The following is a 22,027-nucleotide window of genomic DNA, read 5'->3' on the forward strand; positions in this document are numbered from 1 at the left end:
TGGCTGCAGTCATGCGGGCCATTCCCTCCCCCACACCTGCCATGGCTGCAGTCATGTTGTCCATGCGGTCCCCCACACCTGCCATGGCCGCCGTCATGCGGTCCATGCGGTCATCCACTCCGGCCACATTGCGCCCAATCTTGTGGAGCTGGAGCTGAATGGCACCTTGCTGCCGTGCCTGGCGCTGATGGATACGCAACATGCGTCTTTCGACGCTCATACGCGCCAGCCCCTGTACATTGCCCCTCGTGCTGGTTGCTGCAGTGGTGTGCTGGCGAGACCTGCCACGCCTGCTCTGCTGGCCTGACACTGTGGCTGGCCGCTGTGTTGCCGCTGTCGTGGGCCCAGATGTTGTAGCACCAGCTGCTGGTGGTGTCACAGCAGGCGTTGCTGGTGCGGCAGGGACTGGAGGCACACTAGTCGTGGGCCTGGCTGTGGCTGTAGGTGGTGCGCCTGACGCAGGGGGCACAATAGTCGCGGGCCTGGCTGTGGCTGTAGGTGGTGCGCCAGACGCAGGGGGCACACTGCTGGTGGACCTGGCTGCTGGTGTTGTTGCAGCGGCAGGGGCTGGTGCCTGTATTTGTGGTGGCACCTCCTCCTCCTGGGCCTCCTCATCAATTAGCAGCCTTTCGCTGTCGCTGCTTTCAGCGCCACCTGTGAGGGTAAGTGGACGATCATTAGTTGCATGTATCTGTCAGACGTGCAGTTGCTACATGCATGCTGGGTGACATTCCCTGAATGGCTGTGGCTTTGCGTACTTTGGAACCTGTCTGGCTGCATTGTGGTACTACTACATTGTGGCCACACTACATCTCCCACAATGCTTCAGGGCATTCCCTGATGTGCAACAATGGCATGACTATGGGACATTATGGGAGCCTATTTGGTCATGGACATTCATAGGGGACAGGGTCGCAGTCGCATGCCACTTACCTTGGGTGTCTTGGGTGGGGCGGGATGAGTCCAGACGTGTGAAGCCAATGCACTCCTCCCTCTCAAGGGTGTCTTCCACCTGGTCCTCCAAGGCTGTGTTAGGAGGGACTGTAGGTCCGCCACCTCCAGTGCCCGATGCCTCTCCAAGGCGCTCCGCCACCTTCTCTTTGGCACGACCTCGGAGGTCGTACCATCTTTTTTTAAGTTCGTCTAGTGACCTATCGGCCACACCCACGGAGTTGACGGTGGAGGCTATTCCCTTCCAGATCCTCCTTTTTTCCAGCTCCGGCACCCTCCTGGAGTCTTTGCCAAACAGTTTGGCGTGGTTGGCCACCACCCCTTCAATCAAATGTTCGAGCTCCTGCTCTGAAAATTTGAGCTTCCTGTTACGCCCTGTGGTGTTGCTGGGGCCAGGAACAGGTTTCTCTGACATGGCAGCAATGTTGTTGCAGAGTACAAATCACCAGTAGAATAGCAGCAGCTCTCCCACTTGCTCCCTCGAGGTCTGCCTCACTGTGGTGAATGGGGGTGGGAACTGGCTGCTTCCTGGTTGTGATGTCATCACTGTGCTCGAAATGCGACTTCCCGTTTTCCCGATCTCGCGATTTTGCGATCTCGCAATTAGCGATATCGCTAATAGTGATATCGATATTTGCGAGATCGCAATCCCGACGCGGGTAGCCGGAAATAGCGATTTTTCTGCGATTATCGTTATTCGCTAACGGAATTTGCGCCTGCGTGCGAATCACATTTTTTTATCGCTAATCTTCATGAATTCAGATTTGCGAGTTCTCAATAGCGAATCGCAATTTTTTGCTATTTGAGAATCGCAAATCCCGTTTTTCATGAATCAGGCTGATAGTTCTAATAGTGCCTCTCTCCGATATTTCTTTTGACCTGTGTATTTGGATTGTATGTATGTTGTTATGTATTCTATTCTGTTCTGCTGATGTAAAAAAAATCCCCTTCCTTGGCCAGGGAAATGTGTCTGCCTTCATGTGTGTGTGCCATTCTTGGCAAATCTTATTGATTTTTTTAGCCTGGGTGGGGAACCTGGTCTGCATATGTAAATGGTGACTCAATGATAACGTTGATATTTTAGAGGACAAGATACACTTTTAATACCTTTGGGTTTTTAGGGGATCTTCGGTTTATCTAAACATGGGGAAAATATACACAGGGTTGTTGCTTTTAACTATGTCACTATGAGCTCAGCGCTATCTACTGATGCATCAACATGTCAACAGAAACATAAACATTTCCATGAACAGAAATAATGCATATCAAGGGTGTGTAACATAGAAAAAGTGCAATTGTCAGATTTAAATAGTATCTGATCGGTATTGACTTTTAAACAGTTAGTGAAAAATAACCTCAATAAAAAACGGAAGAGAAAAAATGATAATTTTGTCGAAAATTCCTTAACCTACTCTTAGCGTATGCTATCCAGTTACCAGGTGGAGCTCTGATTGGTACACAGAACTTAGTGAGCCTGATAGTCTGTCAATATTGGCTCGGGGACAAAGAAAATGAAAATAGTTCACAGTAAAAGGGAATAACTTGAGAGGTTCAGGCCCCTCTTGGCCAAACACAAGTTATATCAAATCTCCCAGGTTCAAATCTTTTTTACTAACTGTCTGAATCACACCCTGTAACACACCAAGGGGCCAGGCGTACATCTGTATTAATTTATTTTATTTAGTGTTTTGTATAGCGCGAACATGACCCGTGAGGGTATCAGAGCGCTTTACAGCAGTAGTAAGTAATTACAAGAATTAACAAAAATATGTTAGATACAAAAAGGATCATGCAAACATGAGTGGTGCATTTGACCAACATCTATCACTTCTTTTAGATACTAAAAGTGTTGAGAAACAAGTGGTACTAAGGCAATACTTTTAGACTACAAAAAAAAAGGGGCCAACGTTACCCAATCAGGATAGCCTAACACAAATAGCATACTTGGAGCCATAAAGCTCCACATATGCCCACAGCAGTCCCTGTGGAGATTTCAGGACTGCCGTGCATCGCTTCCCCTACATCAGCGAAGCCCTGGAGGGAGTGGGGCGTGCCATCAGTGGCAGTTGGAGGAGAGACAGAGATCCCATGTGAGCCTCTTCTAAATGGTGCCTGCCATTTGGGCTTGAGCCGCTGCTGCGGGGATCATCCCTGTTGCCTGCCTGATGACAGCTGCAAATCACTGGTGGAGGAGGTAGGCTTGTGGTCGATCGGTCCTAGGGCCCCCCCTTGGACGCAGAGTGAAGGTCTGCCACGCGACTGTGGAGTTGAGCTCCAGTGCTCATACTGCAGCGTCTAGCGGTGGATGGCCACGAGGGTCAGTCGGGCATAGGCCCCCCACCAAGGTTTGGTGTTAAGAACGTGGAGTGAATGTGGAGGAGGGTCCTCGCATTGCATCTGCTGTCTATGCCCTGTGGTGGGGGGCCATGGGGTCGGTGGGGCCTAGGGCCCCTACCCAGTCCTGCTGCGAAACATATATTGCAGCAGTGGTGCAGGGCATATGGGTGGTAGCCACAGTGTTTGCCTTGATGTGGGGGGACACTGCACCAGTATCTACAGACTCTTGATATACAAATTGCCACAGTGCAGTTCATTACAACTCTTCAGGGTCTGGATAAGAGAGGCACATCTATTGTGCAGGCTGTCAGTCTGGTGGTGGCACATGAGGCAGTCGGTACTAGATACATGTCAGGCCTCTCTGGACATGGTATTGGTGTCATCTCCTAGTCGGCTACAGCAGGGGCCATGATCTCTGCAATCCCCATCAGCTGCTCTTGGTGGAGTGTCTGTTTCTGCCGAGAGCCGGGGCAGTGTGGCAGCGGTGTCCGCCCTACAGGAGGGGGGCCGCAGGGGTCGATCTGGCCCAGGGCCCCCCTGCGTTTAAAGTAAATGTGCGAAGGTACAGCTCAGGGAGGGCCGTGTCTCCACTGATGCGATGGCCCTACATTTGCGGGAATCCCTGGTTTTGGTGCCACGTGGAAGCGGGGTTCTGCCTGCTCAATCCATCGACCGGGGTTTTGCCTGGAGTACATGCACGCTTTGCACGGTGTTGCCTGAAGGCCTCCTGGGTGCACCCATTCCCAGCCGCTAACCACTGTGCCCCCTGTGATGAGGATCCGGGAGTCTCTCTTGCACACCAGTGGGAGCGGAGAGCCCCCCCTTGCCCCCCAATTATTGCTTCTTCACTTCAGACAAGACATGTGGTCCCTGAGAGAGATGGAGCAACATCTTTGAGGGGCCCAACAGTTCTCCAGGGCACCTTGGGCCATTTCCCTGTCTAAAATAGTAGCACCCTGCGGAGGATATAGTGCTGGATGCTGGTGTAACCATCGCACTGGCAGTGGCATGGCTTGGATGGAGTAGGGGAGCTGTAGGCCCTTTGCGCCCTTACCTCACTCTCTATGCGGAGCACCCAGCAGATTGTCATGGGCCGTCTACGCAACAACACTAACCAGGATACACTCCCTGGGGGCCAAGCTGGGGCATCACTCATGCTGCACAGGTCCACGAAAGAGATGAGCCAGCCCCACATCGCAACCAAGCTCGACACAGTCCTAGGAAGGTGGAACAGATCGGCAACACATTGGCCTTGACCCGCACTTCTTTGGAGGACCGGATGGATACCATCACTTCTGACTTCACTCTCCTCCAAGCTGACCAGCACAAACTATCGGACAGGGTCTGCGAGACGAAGACCACACTGGCAGACCTTCAGCCCGATCCCTGAGCTGCGAATCCGCACTTCAAGATTTACTGGACCATTTGCGCACCCTGGAGGAGAAGGTGGATGGCGCTGAGGGGCGATCACGTTGCAATAATGTCCGGGTGGGTGGTCTGCCAGAGGGAGAGGAGTGGCGGGACCCTGAGACGTTCACGGAGGCCTGGATGAGAGAGCTACTGCCTCCCGAATCGCTCTCCCCACAGTTCGTAGTAGAACGGGCCCACAGATAACCTGCCCACAGGACTTCTCAGGGGGCCCGCCCCAACCCCTTCTTATTCCGCTTAATGAACTTCAAGTACATAGATGTTATCCTACAGGAGCTTGACATGCACCCCGGTTCTAAGTTACAGAACGCTACAGTTTCTCTCTTACCTGACTATACGGCCCAGGTGCAGCGGAGACAAGCCACCTTCACTGCAGTGAAGAAGAAGCTTTGGGACCTAGACCTCTGCTACTTGCTGCTTTACCTGCTTGTCTGCGAGTTATCATAGATGGTAATACCCGATTCTTTGACTCCGCTACAGAGGTTTGGGACTGGCTCAAGGAGCATGGGCTGGCGCCCAAATCGACAGTGGAATCCCAACACCGGGAGCGCCCCCGCCGGGGCAGATGCAAGAAACAGAGTAAGAACAAGAGACCAACCATAGCCATCCCAAACCCTGACCAAGCTCAATTGGAGCCCCAGGGGGACCTGAAAATGGTGGCAGCCCTCCACCCTACCAGATCTCCATCCCTGACTGGCTCTGCTGGCTCCTTGCCAAAGACGGGAGACTCCGACTCCATACTTGAATGGTTTATGGATGTGGCCTTCCCCCCTCTCCCGGTCAGCACTCAGACAGCAGATGACATCATTTGAGCCTAGCCCTCACTTGGGCGTGATGTAATGCTAGAACTATGCCATTCTCACTTTACTCTTTGATGCTCTATCTCCTGCTATTTCGGGATAAGTAAGGTGGTAGTCGCTATACCTGCTCTTTTGCCTCCCCCTTTTATGCTTTCTTCTGTTGGTTCTCTCCCTGAAGTCATCCAACAACATTACCTTAGTTGCCATGACATGGCTCAATTGTTAAGGCACGTCCTCACGTTGGGGATCCGCTCTGATACTGTTCCTAGACCTATAGCAGTTGTATATTATTGCTTTCTCCCCCCAGCAAGAGTAGTTGTGCCCACAGACCTGCCGCCTCTAGACACACTACCCCCGGGGCGATCCACCCCACACAGGAGGGCACTGTTACACAGCTGGGGCCCACCGATTTTCATAAACCCAATGACTAATCTTAATGTTTTAACTTGGAATGCTAGGGGTATTCATTTACCCTCTAGGCGGTATGCTATCTACGCATATTTGCCGCATTGGGGGACGAGTGTGGTGCTCCTGCAAGAGACCCATCTAACAAGCCTAGAGGCCACCCGCCTCCGCCGCTGCTGGAGAGGCCAGATATACACTACCAACTATTCTTCTATAGCCAGAAGGGTGGTGATATGGGTCAAAGCTGGGGCCCCGTGGGAGTAAGAAGATGTCCTGATTGACCCAATGGGCCGCTATGTAATGGTGGAAGGCAGGCTGAATGTCCAGCCTGTCTTGCTGGGTTCCATATATGCATCCAATATTGCACAGAATACCTTTCTGAATGATCTTTCAGCGGCGCTTCTCCAATGGAAGGAAACCCCATAGCTCCTGGGTGGCGATTTTAATGCAGTATTATATGTTTCTCTTGATCGTTTCTTTTCCCCCTTAATGGGACTACAGCCTCTTCCAATGCACACTTCCTGAAATCCTGAAAATATAACTGGGCTCTCTCAGATACCTGCCGAGAACTTCAGCCACACTCTCGAGTCTACTGTTTTTAACCTACATGTACCCCTTAATTGCATACTCACATCTGCAGCACTACTCCCTCTGATACAATCTATAGATTATTTAGATCGAACACATTCAGATCACAATCCACAGTTGATGCACCTGGTTTGGGATGTGTGGCCTCCCCCGACCCCCACCTGGCGGTTACAGACAGCTGCTGTGGAGGATCCTATCTTCTGAGCCTCACTATAGAAGGCAGTGGCCTCCTTTTTGCACTTAACGCGGACTCCACAAATTCAGCTCTAACTGAGTGGGAGGCCTTCAAGGTGGTAATCAGGGGCCACTGTCTGGGGCTGACTTGGAGTATCCACAGCCAGCTCGACACCGCGCTCTCCTCCTTTGAGAAGCAACTGCTCCGACTCGAAACGCGGGTTGTCACTTACTCAGATCAGCAGGGGCGATTGGATGCCGCTCATGCTGAACGGTTGGTCCTGCTGGAGAGACTGAGGCGCCACAATTATTTAGCACACTCGGCCCGCCCTCACTCAGTGGTGAAGGCTGGAAAGTTGTTGGCTTACTTAATCCGGCAAGAACACCCCCAGTGCCCAATACAACTGCTGGTTGAAGAACAGGGCCACGGACGACACACACAGAGTGACATTCACACACTGATGACTTAACACTATGTCGCACTATATGGCTCCCGCTTGGTGTAAAATGCCAGAAGCATGGAAGACTTTGTGGACACAGTGGAAAAGCCCACCCTTACAATAGATCAACTTCTTGACTTGGACTCCCCTCTAACGGAAGACGAAATAAGGAATCCACTGCACTCCTTGTCCTCCGGCAAAACGCTGAATTCTTTAAGACATATGCCAGCCACTTAATCCCGCACCAACACTCCCTATTTAAGGCGGCAATCTCAGATGGGATTCTACCCCCAACTATGCGTACACCTAACTTGGTATCGCTGTTGAAACCCGGCAAGGACCCTACATCCCCTGGCTCTTATTGCCCAATTGTGATCCTAATAGGGATTACAAAATCCTGGCACAAATCTTGGCTAACCGACTAGCTCCACTCGTCTCTGTTTTAGTGCACTCTGACCAGAACGGATTTGTTCCACAAAGCAATACTACCTTAAAGAGACAGCGCTACTTACGGGTGGTGTAATATGCTCCTGTCGACTGGCCTCGCTCAGAGTGCATAGTATTGGACCTCAAGAAGGCCTTTGATTCGCTGGCTTGAAGTATCTTGTTCGCTGTTCTGACCCGCTTTGGTGTGGGACCATATTTTCTCAGTATGGTGCAGTTGCTCTACCACAAACCCTCGATTCGGGTTCGTACAGGGCCCTATGTCTCTAATCCCATACAGGTGTGGAGGGGGATCTGGCAGGGGTGCCAGCTCTCTCCCCTTTTGTTTGCGTTGACAGTGGAGCTGCTGGCAGCCCATAATTGTTCCCACGTTGACATGGGAATCACGCTGGGAGATGGTGTGCACACCATTTCGCTCTTTGTGGATGACCTGTTATTATACGCCCGAGACGTCCATAACATCCCCCCATGCTTGACCTGGTCCTGAGCCTCTTTGCACACGCTTCAGGGCTGGAGGTTAATGCAGCAAAATCTATCCTTTCTCCGTTCATAGAGGGGATGTCTGATCCGGGGTATGTTCTGGGGGGTATTCTGGTAAATTCGAGTGTAGAACCTTTTCACTACTGAGGGGTTCGAATATACCGAGCCAAAGCTGACCTCTTTGATGAAAACATACTCCAGACCACCACAGCAATTCAGTAACAGATGGGGTTCTGGAAGACCCTTCCTCTGGCGATCTCCGGGAGGATTGCCCTTATTAAAATGGTGTCTCTCCCCGCCTTCTCTACTATTTACCCCTTATTGTCTCCGTCCAATTTTTTAAGCAATAGGAAAAGACTGTGAGAGACTTTATATAGGGAGTCTCTCACCACAATTTCCATGGGGAAATTAGATCTGCCCGCCGAGCAGGGTGGTTTAGCTGTACCTAATTTTGAACACTATTATTTAGCCTCACAGCTGCAATGCGTTGCTCGGTGGCTGGCATCTTGTCATTTACCTGACACAGCTTCAACTCAACCTCCGCTGGTGTAAGGTATCCTCTTACAGATTTTTTATCCTTGCCCCAAGTTCAGACCTCTTGACACCCTTCTACTCAAGGTAGCCTATAGATGCTTTTGGCTGTGTCTCTTCCTCACTAAAGCCGTCCTCCCCTATGCCCCTGGCATCCCACTACTGGGAACGCCATGAGGGGGCACGTACACTACAACAGCAGAGTTACAGCACTGGGCTTCAGAGGGAATCCAGGACATAGGAGACCTCTTCCAGGATGGCATCCTCGTCCCATATTAAGAACTCATAATGGAAAGGAAAGTATGACCCGCGCAGTTTCTTCTACATTGAATACTCATAGCTTCCTTAACGTCTAAATGGGGTACTCTTGCACAGGAGCCACCCATGCATTATACCATACAATATCTCCACGTGATGCATACAGGGAGACCCTTTACATGCTGGTTTGCATCTTCTATCCGACAACACACGGAAACCGATCTCACTAGGCTTAGACATCACTGGGAGGAGCCTTTGGGTAGGGCATTCACGGATAGGGAATAGTCCACTGTCCGGGTAGTCCCACATATGTCCCACGTAATCAACGGTTCAAACAGATTCAATTATTTGTGCTCCATAGAGCTTACCTTACCCCTGCCAAAATCAACAGGTTCTTCATTCGCACTGAAGCGGCCTGGCCCCCGTTGCCGGCAGTAAGATTTCAACATTCTCCATATTTTTATTTATTTATTTATTTATTTATTTGAACTTATATTGCGCGCAGCTACCCTCAATGGGTTTCCCGGCGCCAGAGATAGATAAAAGAAAGAAAAACAAGCAGAAGGCCCAAAACGGAACAAACAGTGCAGGGAAATTAATTGAACAAAAGGGTCTTCCGTTTTTTACGAAAAAGGAGAAGACCAGTCTCGGCTTTCAAAGCCGGCGGAAGAGCATTCCACATCTTTGGGCCAAGATAGGAAAACGAGCGGCCGCCCATTTTGGCCAGTTTAATTCTGGGAACAAACAAATCGCCACAAGTGGAAGATCTTAAAGTCCGACCAGGCTTATAGACTTGGACCAGGTTCTGCAGGTATTTAGGAGCAGAACCCAGCCTGATTTTAAAAAGGAGGCATAAGGTTTTAAATTTTACACGGTTCGGGACTTTAAGCCAGTGAAGGTCACGCAGAGCCTGAACTGCGGAGGATCTCTGAGGTACATTGCACAATAAACGAGCTGACGAGTTTTGCACCACTTGAAGCTTATTTATAGTGGCCTTGTCGGCCCCAAGATAGAGCACATTCCCATAGTCAATACGAGAAATCACAAGAGCCTGGACGACAGTTCTCCGAGTAGAGTAGGGCAGCATCCATAGGATCTTCTGCAACCATCTTAAGGTGGAAAAACAGATTGCAGCGACCTTTGTTACCTGCTGTCTCATAGAGAGCCTATCGTCTATGAGGAAACCTAGGTTGCGGACAACGGGGGCTGGCTTCGGCAGAGGACCCATATCACAGGGCCAATGCCGGGGGCCCCACAGATCTTTATTATTGCCCAGGATAACAACCTCGGTCTTGTCACCGTTGAGCTTGAGCAGATGGTCGTGCATCCAAGCAGCAACGCGTGACAGGCCAGATTTCAAGGCAGAGACCTCAAGGCCCTCACTGCTAAAAAGAGAGAACACGATCTGCATGTCGTCGGCATACGAATAGATTGTCAACCCGGCGTCCTCCACGATAGTAGCAAGGGGTCTGATATAGATATTAAACAGCAGAGGGCTGAGAATCGACCCCTGGGGGACGCCGTATGCCGATGAATAGACAGCAGATTCAGCTTCTGTCGAAAACACCTGAAAGGTGCGCTCACCTAAAAAGGAGGCAATCCAGGCCAGCGCAGATCCAGCAACACCAAGGGAGCGGAGAGAATCAAGGCGAATGGAATGAGACACGGTATCGAACGCTGCACTCAAATCCAAAAGGATGAGTGCAAAGGTCTCTCCGCAATCGATACCGTGCCGAAGCCTCTCCGTCACCCCGTCATACTGTGGCATTGCCCGGTTTTAAACGAATACTGGAGCAATGTGTTGGCTACCCTGATGTCCTGCACCTCTCAGGATATTTCACTTTGGTGGGAGGTTTACATATTGCACCTATTTAGCAGGAACAACAAACACAGCACCACCACTCGGTTTCTAGATCTGGGTTTTATAGCGGCCAAAAGCTTAATTACCAACTGATGGAAATCGCCCCTGTTGCTCCACACAGCCACCTGGTGCCGATCCCTGCCTAACTGGGCTGAAGCTGAAGGGATGGCACTCCGTCAGGAAGACCTCCTTGGTCTCCGCAAATTTCCTTAGTGCCAAAGTGGGACACTATGGTATTGAAGCTCCGGGAAATGGTTACTAATGCAGGGGGCCCACACATACTATCTGAGGCTGATATCCGTGTTTCAACCTCCGCCCATACGGGCACTGAGTAGCACTGATTTCCAGACACCCTGACCCTTTGGTTACAGAAGTTCATTATCGCTGGGTCCCGATGGATCCAGTCCACCCTCAGATGCACTACACGTGGCAGCAGGTCTCAAGTGACTCTCCCACCCTTTCTTGTTTTATGTTTTTCTCCTTTCGTTGTATCCTATGTCCACAGTTGATGCAATTTGTACCATGTCTGACTTATCTACACACTGAGCAGTGGTACGAATGTTTGACTCCGATGCGCCTCCTGATAGGCGCGGTCTTTGGACTCCTTGTAGTAAATAATATGTAATTGATCTGCTAAATCCTCTCCTGTTGAGAGTTTGATTCTGTGCCCGTTCATATTCACAAAGAACGGGCATTGCTCGGATTGTCTTCCTAAAATGTGCAAAATGCTAATAAAAAGATTGAAATAAAAAATCTGTACATTATCATTCCGTCAAAGCTGAATACTTTCTGTGAAATGCAAAGGAAGATCTGCTTGAATAGAATGTGGTAATTTATTGCTGTGAGCCAACAGTGTTGTCAACTGTATAGAAAAAAAGAAATGCTTGCAAGCCTCCTTGAGGTCTAGTCATGTTTAGTAAGCAAAAATGTGCAAAATGGAACATCGAAGTGCAAAGCAGCAATGACTTTCCTTACTTTGCAATGAATTTGGAAGGTGCTCAGCTATCCCATTAGAAGAGTGAAAACACCTTGACAAAAAGTACAAACAAGTCATTTCTAGATGCTGAGCTAGCCTAATTTAGAATCTTGCATAGTGAATCAAACATATGCCATAGGTAAAGCAGCCTGTGTATCCTACAAACAAGCAATATGGCAAGCATGCATGTAACCTATTGTGTTAAATTCAAGGCAAATATGTGTGTTTCCCCTATCCCTCCATTTGCACCAAATGGTTTAATTTTTTATTCAAACTATGATTCTCAATTTCCTCATCCAGGCCAGCTCGAATTTCAAATTCAAAATGAATGTCTGTGCTATCATTTCCTTCAGGAATAGTGACTAGAAAGGAAGGAGTTAAGCCTTTTTTATAGGTGGGACAATAATAACGACACAAAAAACTTGAATGAAAACATATATCGGAATAAAAATACTAAAAAACACTATTTCGATAATCTATATGCGCTATACAGAAAACATCATGTCAACCAAGACCAAAGACACTTTCTCTGCCTGGGTTAAATTCAAGTTTCTTTTTTTTTCAATTCATTCACTATTTCAGATATGATCTATCTTAACAAAATACTAAGAGATTTGGTTATTCATTAACATACTTCTGCACTTTCAATATATGTGTGTTCTTATATAGCGCTCAACTTACCCTAGGGCATCTCGGCACTTGCATTGGGAACCCGTCCTGGCTTTTCCCTGTGAGATAACCCGTACTGGGCATCCACAAGGTGAAAGCCAGGCATCCCGCCGCGGGGGTCGGTTGTGGAGATTAAGCAAGCTTAATGCCCAGAGCTGCATACTGTGAACCCATGCTTAGAGTGGGCACCGAAGCGAGAATTATCGAGTGCGTGGACAATTGGGCTCAAGACCCTGCCACGTCGGGAATTGAACCCTGGTCCCGGGTCTGACCTCTGCTTCAGGGTATACCTCCTCTAACCAGCGAGCCACACTTCTCCACCTCTCAATGAAGCACACACTACTTTTGGAAGCCAATACAAAATTCAGAGTGATATCGTTTTTCAGGATTACAGCTCTTGAGTTTCTAGCTGGTCAGGGGAGAGCCCTTCTTTAATGTTCTAGCAGTAGTCTTAACCTCACGTATAGTGATTCCATTCCATACATAGGAAACAGGATGGTAAAAACATTAGCAGTATCAGATATCTCTCTAGCATGACATTCTCGATAGGGTGGTCCAGAAAGTTTATGACATATACCTGGAACTAAAAAGTCAGGGTCAACAGGTTCAGACAAGTCTCTAAATAGCCAGGCACAGGCTCAATTACCACACTCTCTTTACTATGGCATTCCCCTCTATCTTTCCAAACGTTTACAAATGGTCCAGAACCAGGCGGCTCGTTTGATCACTCATCAACCCAGACATCTTCATATCCCCCCCCTCTTGAAACAACTTCATTGGTTACCCGTAATCCAGCATTGCGCCTTTAAGGTCGGGTGCCTCATCTACAAGTCCCTAATGGGAAAAGTCCTAGATTTACGAATGATTTGATCCAAGGGCACGCTCCCTCCGCAACCTTCGCTCAACCCATAAGCTACTGCTGTCTCCACCCTCTTATAGACTAAAGCGCACTGGGGGAGCCAGGTTTGCTGTGCTGGCACCCATGTTCTGGAACTCTCTCCCTTCCGACATACGATTCTGCCACACTCTTCTTAAATTCAGAAGCTGTCTTAAAACATGGCTTTTTTGCCAGGCTTTCTAATTATGCATTTGAACTCGGGCTCTGAAGACATTGCAGCGCCCAGAAACCTCCTCAGTGTATGTGCGCTTAATACATTTTACTTAACATAACATAACATAACACACATTGGGGCTTATTATGATGCTCACACCACTTACATATGGGGAAATGTTTTACAGCCCTAAACCGGCCTTAACACAAGCTCCCAAAGAGACATGGGTGTATGTGGAAAACCCACCACCCTGTGGCAGGCACCTCATTGTGCCTGCCACACAGTGCAGGGATTTACAGGGGGCACCCTGGGTACCTACTTAGGCACCAAGCTTAGGCTGCAGAGCCAAGGGGGCCCTGCTAGGGGCCCCCAAATTCATTATCTGATAGCCTTTCTGTGTCAGAAAGACCGGCACAGAAAGTCTTTCGGAAACCGATATCGTAATCCCGATGGTGGAAACGCCATCCATAGGAGATTACTGTGTGGTTCTGACCAGCCGGAAGACCCGAGAGCTGGTTGGAGCCACATCAGAATAACTGGATGGTTTTGAGGAGGAATTGACATTCTGATTGCAGAGGTGACGGTGATTCAACTCCAGTTTTTCGTCTGCTCCAAGGTGTCATTGGGGACCAAAAATGCCATTTGGAAGTCCATTGTCAGCAAGTTGAACTTTGTTGAAGAAGTCAAGAGGACAGTGACTGACTGTTAAAAGCACTGGCATGATGCCAAGTGCAAGACTAAGCAGAAATTGGCCAGCAATCAATAGGATGCACTGCAGACCAAAGGTGGGAGTCCAGGGCCACAGCTGGAGCTTGATGCCTTGGAGTAACAGGTGTCAGCAGTTATCTGTGAGGAGTCAGTGATTGGAGTAGCGGGACAGGATAGTACTGACTATGGCCAACTACATCAGCAACAGGGTAACAACGAGGGACATGGGGGTGTGAGTAATGTTGTTTCTGTCCGTCTATCTATGTCTCATTGTTCATCTACACTGTGTGCAGATCAAATGCTAGCTCCTTAGTTACTCGGCGGTACAGTCTCTTGTCCCTTGATCTGTTGGTATAATTTACAAATACATTTAAAGTCACATGATGGTGGTGTAAGGGCCTAGTAATCACGCACAAATGCTTACAGACAAGGTTAACTGACCAGTCATGTGTCTTCTAACTTGGGAATATTTACAATAAAAGTGACTGAGTGCGGTGTTAGTCTTCTTGGCTTAACGCAGCGCTCCACCACTTTTGAAATACAGGTCTATGCAGTATGTTTGGCTCAGTCCTGTGTTTCACCCTGCATGGGTGATAAATGTAGCTGCCCAGCACCATCAAAGGTACTCTTGCACAATGGTGCAAGAGTGTCTGAGTTGGCGCTAGGCTGCTACATTTTGCGCCAGCGCATGGTGAAATGCCATGCTGCACAATATTGTTGTGAATACAGTTTAGACCTGCTTTTCAGAAGTTCAAGCCAGGAAGGGTAATGCCGCACACCGTGACAGCCTTGTCCAAATGCCCCCAAGTACAGTGTGAAAGTGTGCCTCATTCGCAAGATGTTGCCAACCCACATCAAGTGGGTCAACACTGCATTGTAAATATTGCGAAGCAAGGTTTCCCATAGTACAGTTTAAAAGAGTGATGGTCCTGTGGGGGTAGTGGCTTTGAAATTTGCCACAAGCAATAGTAATTTGTTACCTGCTGGTTTGATGTGTGCAGCTGAATGCGACACATATAACCACATCAAAAAATGTAAGGTAGAATTTTTGGAAGTTGACTCACCCTTGTTGTTTACATGAAATGCTGCACATCTCTTGCAAGCTCCTTGTGTTGCTGATGGGCACATTCCTTAATGATTGTAAATTACATATTGGAGGTGCAAGGAGCATTCAATGTGTGCACGTGTTCTGCATTTTTAAGTATTGTTTACTACCCCAGCATTGAAGGCATGGGTTTATTTAAATATCAACATGCCTGTTGTGTATGAAATGCTCATTGAACAACACATTCCCCATTCCTACCATGGTAAGTTAAGGGCGAGAAGGGGCCTCATTCACAAGGTTGTAATAATGTGCATGATTTGGCTACATGCTACAATGCTATTATTTCTCAAAATACATTTATCCACATGAAAGTTGCTTAATGTGATGCTCCGCTGGCAGCATGTCATTGTATTCATGGTCCTGGGTTTGGTGGTCAATGACACATATAGACATGCATGGAACATGGGTCTTAGGTAAAGTCAAACGTGGCTGGGATAAAATCCTTAGCTACTGCTGTCTGTAAACATTCTTCCAGTAACAAATGCACAAAAGGACCATTTAGACTACTGTATGCATCATCTATGTACTTACTCCTGTGCTTTTCAACAAAGGTCTGCTTTGCAACAATGCACCAATCATTGAAGTCTGCCTCAAAGTCATCAATCCTCCTGCTTGCACTAAGTCACCATTGTCACTGCTGTGGAAAATACAAGGGGGGCACGCACATCTTTACTCTGGCCCAGTCGTGTGTCTGTAGACACATGCTGGCTTGAGCACTTTAAGTTGTTGCGGCACCATGTCTATTCAAGATCCGGTCTAAATAGTATATGTTTTTGAAATCACAGCATCCACCCAAGAAAGGCATCCCCTGGTGTGTTGCATAATACATGTCACCTTCTAACAGATTGAAACATCTTCCTGTTGTGGCAAGCTGCAAAATAAGCAAGAGTAGTAGCCACACTATAAAACACTTGTCAACATGGCAACAGGGCTCGCATTTACATACATTTGAGATATTGGCATTGTAAATGACAATGCCTTTTATTTATGGGTTGTTTTTAAAACAGATAAATAAAAGGCATTGTCATTTACAATGCCAATAGCTTAAACTCTTGCAAATGCGAGACATATTAAATAACAAATGTGTTTGTGCAAACATTTTTTTTAAAAAGCATTAGAAGAGAGTGTCCTGCCTGCAGCAGCAGACAGGCCAAAGCTATTGAGAAAATAGTGCTGGGAGGATGTAATTAAAGCCTACTGAGTAACATTACGCGTAACATGGGCTGTCGTCTAGGGAGGTTACAAATTGAGACAAGGTGGCACTAAATAGGGACTAGTAAGCCTATTGACCAATGAACAACCACAGTTTACGGTGGGCAATGACACAAGCCAATGAAAAATATGGGTGGCGAGTGGGCGGAGCTTCAAGGCCCTACTTGAATACAGCATGCCTCGCAGACCAACACATGCGCAGCCCAGGCTCGACCTAAAATCCAGCTCATCTCAATGTGCGAACCTCCAGAACACAACTCGACGCAACTTACCAACCTTGACCAGTGCTTAATTTTGTAAACAAAAGTGTCAGGGCTCTCGTCAGGAGGTAACAGCAGCAAATTGCCCCTTCCAGGCTCCCAATGATAGTAACCACAGAGTTGCTAACCATCACATTCCTACAAGTGTGACAATTCCTACTATTTCAGGCCTCCAAAGCTATAAGAATCGTTTGGATGGCAGGTAATGTTTTAATATATATTGAATTGTTGCTGATGCAGTTGGGCATAGTCAGCACTGTCCTGTCCCACTACTTCAGTTACTCCAGTTAAAAACAACTCACAGGTGACTTTGGACACCTGCACAACAAGGCCTTGAGCTCCTGCTGGGTCACTAGACTACCACCTCTGGTCTATAATTCTGCCTGTCGATTGCTTGCCAGTTTCTGCTTAGGTTTGCACTTGGCATCATGCCCGCACTTCTTGCAGTTCATCACTGTCCTCTTGACATTTACATTCAGTTCACCTTGTCCACTATGGACTGTTATATCGCCCTTTTGGTCCCCAATAACAGTTTGGAGCTGACAAAGAGCTGTTGTTGATGTTCCATCACCTCAGCAAACAGGGTCTCATTCTCTTCCTCACTAAACCTACATTTCCTCTTCTCATCCCCTTGGCTGGTCATTCTGGCTGTTACTGGGGTAGGGGGAGGGGATGTTTTCCCTTTGCTGTGTAATTTCCTGGCTGTTTCATTTTGCATTCAGTTATTTTTTTCCTCCTTAGCAGTGTTATATGTGGCTTTTTTCAAGCTAGATGGACATATGTGATGCTCAGCCACCTAATGCAATTTTTCTTTCTGCTAAGTGGCCGGCCATCACTTTTTTTACACTACTGAGTATTTCTGAAACGACTTGACGCTTGTGTTAGCATAATGTTTATCCGCCACCAGCTTTTCCAAATGCCACATAGCACCATATTGTAAATACATTGCTACCATAGTATCAGGAATTGGTGCATAGCAGCCCTAAAAAAAAATATATGCTCCGCTGCGTGAAAACACAAGAGCCATCTCTTATAAATATGCCCCCTGTCTCTAATTTCCTTTGTGCAGTCTCATTGAGCTGTGATGTTACAATGTGCACCCCCAAAGCTAGCAGATACCCTGTCACTCAGGCGATGAAACATAGGGACATATGTACAAGCCCCTATTGCTACTGGAACGTCACTTGTTGTGATGTTCCCGTGGTGATAGGGGCCTTGCCTTATTTACAAGGCAGCGTTAAGCCACTTAACGGGGTTCAAAGCTGCCTTGTAAATAAGGCCCCCTTTCACACAATGCTTAGAGTGATAGGGTGGAAAGTGGGTGTTGCGGTGGGCGTTCCTGCCAAAACCCATTGATTTTGGCAATTTCCCCTATGTACAAGCACAGCATACATAGGAGGTAGCACCAAAATTGAGACCAGGGAACACCTGGTCTTTAACTTGGTAAAATAAGGAGAGATGCATTATTTCTCCTCGTTTTTGCTTTGTCCGTGTGTGCTGCCTTATGCAGCACATGTGGAAAAAGCAAACTGTCATGGATTCTTTATGTACAGGAAGGTCCCCCTTCATGTACATAAACAGTCTGTAAATTAAAATGCCATTTTGGGACTTCCATGTGTGCTGCATGAAGCAGCACACATAAAAGAGACAAAATGGCAGTTTAAGATTGTTTATGTGCAGGAAGGGACACCTTCCGGCACATAAACCATCTTCCCCTGGATGAAAACACCCTTGCACTATGGTGCAAGGGTGCCTGCATTGGCACAACACTGTTATGTGTAGTGCCAGTGCAGGGGGAAACGCAAGGCTGCACCATATCCTTGTAAATATGGTGCAGCCTTGCATTTCAGAACTGGCGGAGTGAGGCATTAAGCCATGACAGCTAACACCTCACTGTGCCACTTTCTCGTACATATTCCCCATAATTTCAACTGCTGTTTAAAAAGTGAGAGTTAAGTAGCATTGTAGCTGTCGTTAAATAGGTTTCCTTGAAATTAAGTTATTGGTAGAAAGGAGGTGTTTGTTTCAATTTGTTTATTTCAGCTCGGTTAGAGTTTATTTCATGAAAACACCTATATGCATGTTACTGCACATTCTATATTGCAGTTGTTTTTAGGTCGAGCATTCAAGACCTATTGTATATACTTTAATATATACTTTAGTAAAAAATTGTGAGTTGCAATTTGCGAGTCACAAATGCAAATGTACAGCAGTGTCAGAGACATTGTTAGCGATTCTCAATGGGGTCGCAAAATGCAAGGCTCAAGAATATTAAGGAACCACTCGCAATTTGCAAATCCATGGGGAATGGCTGCCCCTCCCAGGGATGGTAGCCTGTTGAGCTCAGCACACCACCATGTCTGGGACTGCTTTTCAATGAAGCAGTTTTTTTTTTAAAAATGCAACCCGTTTTCCTTAAAGGAAATGGGATGCATTGAAAAAAATAAATACAAAATAAATGTTTTGTTTCATTTTAGGGCAGGCAGTGGTTCCAGGGATCACTGCCAGCCCCTAAAAAATATTTTCCTCTGCATTGTCAAATGGGAAGGGGTCCCCTGAGGAGCAAAAGTCAGCTATTTGAAACACAACATGTCCACAAAGCTCAGTAGACACGTACAGAATTAATTAAAGTGAAAGTGAAAGTGTACAGTACTCCTCCATGAAACAGAATGCATGCTGACATCACTTCCCGGCCCTTTGCAGCCCATTTTGCGAGTTAGCGTGAATTTTCCAATGTCAACACAGGTACTTTGCGAGTGTTTTTCATAGCGGGAATGGACAAATTAACAGTTATAGGAAAAGCAGGAAAAAATTGCTGCTAGGGTTTCGGCAAATGTACCATATTTCATGAAATTGCATAGCTAACAACAACATATGACAATGGCATTTGATCTGTGTTGTGTATGTGACGTTCTTTAATCTGATATGTTTTGATATCAGAAATTCTCTGCTATCAATATGCACTCCTTTCACACGTTAATGCAGGTAATGCATGTTTCAGTGGTAGTCATATTGATTACCATAGGCTGTATGTGTGGCTATATATAATGCTGTCACATAACACATTGCTGTAAGGTTTGTAGCACTGTAATGGGCTGGCGACACTCTAACTTGTACAACAAGCCTTCACTACTTGTATTGAAGATTTATATTAATGCAAATGTTGACTACAGATTCTAATTGGAGTATCTGCTTTAGTGGAGGCAATGGTGTGCACATTTAAACTGGTTTGTGCAACGGCACCCAATGTGGCTTAACGCCACATTGTCCTTGGTATTCGTGCCACACCACTCAAATACAATAACTGGTTGTGACATATGTGTAGATTAGGGCAGTTCATCACAACTTTCAGAACTTTTGAGGCTTGTCCAGAATGATACCTCTGCGGCTGTGACCTAGACTTGAGCTGGATGCAATGTATTAAATTCATAGTCACCATCACGTGCACATTGTTAATTTTGAACATCTACTTGCACCCAGCTTACAAGCACAAGGGGAGAGATATCCAACAATTGGCTGCTACTATTAAAACTCAAAGTCAATACACCCACACGCCAACATAATATTGCCCGGAGATTTTAATATGAGCTTGATGCAAGCCCAAGAGAAAAATTTACCAAATGGAACAAGCGTCAGGAGTGACAACACAACCAGACGTGATACCTCGGGCAAGAAATGCGCCGCACTATTGGACAAACAATTGCTATACACCTCAAATGGTCGAGGCCCACAAGACATCCCGGCAGCTTTCACAAGAGTGACGGCAAAATCAGGAGCAACTATTGACTTCACCTTAGTAGATCCAGACCTATTCCCCTGTATCACTAACTTTCAAATAATAGACAGAGTAGATAGTGATCACTATCCCCAATCTTTTACATTAACCAACTTCAGAAAAAAGTCCCGGCCATCGAGTGCCCTGACACAATTCACCCAATTGTACAAATTAAGCCGGCTAACAAGGAACGAAAACATCGTAGATGAAATCATGGAGTTTTGCTCAGCTTGTTTGGCCACTACTGGCGCAAAACCACTAGGGACAAAGGCCTGGGAGACCTTCATTAACAGCCTGAACAGAAAGTTTTCACACAGCCCCAAAAACCATAAAGCTGTCAGGATCAGCGGGTCAGAATGGTATACCTATGCTCTAAGGTCAAAAAAACTAAAATGAAATGAAATAAAGCGTTGAGACAATTGCGAACTTCCGGAAAACAACCTTCCCGGGAGGTCCTGACCACAATTAAACAAATGAAAAGCGACCTAAAAAAAGAGATCCGGGATGCAAAACGTACATATAATGAGCAGTTTTGGACAAAAATGCTCCACGTGAGCAAACAACAAAATTCTAAGCAGTTCTGGGCCCAAATGAATGTTTTATCAAACTGAAAAAATCGGCATTACAACTCCGACATAACCGAGCACGTATGGCGAGCTCACATAGAAGCTACATATAATCCCCAGAAAGCCCCCAGAGTTACCTCTGAAAATGAAACATGGAAGACGACAAGATCCAACCATAGCACCTCCAGTGATATGACAATAAGAGAGCAGAGGAAGGCAGAGATACTGAAACCAACCCTACAGGCCCTAGATCACACAACATGCAAATTGAACTTGAAACATCACAGTAATTCACAACACAAACAAATGGAAGGCAAAGTTTAGCAAGACCCATCAGAGTCTGATCAATCAACCGCCAACAGTCAGATTACACAAAAACAAGTATTGAAAGTCATAAAAAAAAAGATATCCGATGGGGCGCCGGGACCAAGCGGTTTGCCCAATGCTCTATTCAAAAAAGACTTAGCATTTTGGTCGAACTATCTTGCCACACTGTTTGCTAATATCTCGGAATACCATACCATTCCAGACTCTTGGCGAGGAAGCATATTGCATCCAATATTCAAATCAGGGGCTCGCGCAAATCCCTTAAACTACAGGTTAATAGCTCTCATAGACGTTGACGCAAAAATCTATGCTGCAAACTTGCTGAAAGACCTAGAGGATTGGGTAAAAATGGAATCCTGGGGTGCACCCACAAACCTATTGAATGCTATAATCAATCTCTATTCAAAAACATGGGTCCAAATAAAAATGGGAGATGGTCAAACTCTAACAAACAAAATTACCACCACCAATCGCTTAAAACAGGGGTGCGTTCTAGCCCCCTGTTTATTTAATATATATACAGCCGATTTAGATTATAACCTACGTTCGACATTAGGTGATCCTCCAAAATTGGGGAATGTGAGAACAGCAAGTTTGCAATATGCAGATGACAATGTGTTGCTCTCCCAAACGCCTCAAGGCCTCCAACGTTTGATAAATAAACTAGTAGAATACACAGA

The sequence above is a fragment of the Lissotriton vulgaris genome, chromosome 1_1 (assembly GCF_964263255.1).
Source record: "Lissotriton vulgaris chromosome 1_1, aLisVul1.2, whole genome shotgun sequence".
In the NCBI taxonomy this organism is placed as follows: domain Eukaryota; kingdom Metazoa; phylum Chordata; class Amphibia; order Caudata; family Salamandridae; genus Lissotriton; species Lissotriton vulgaris.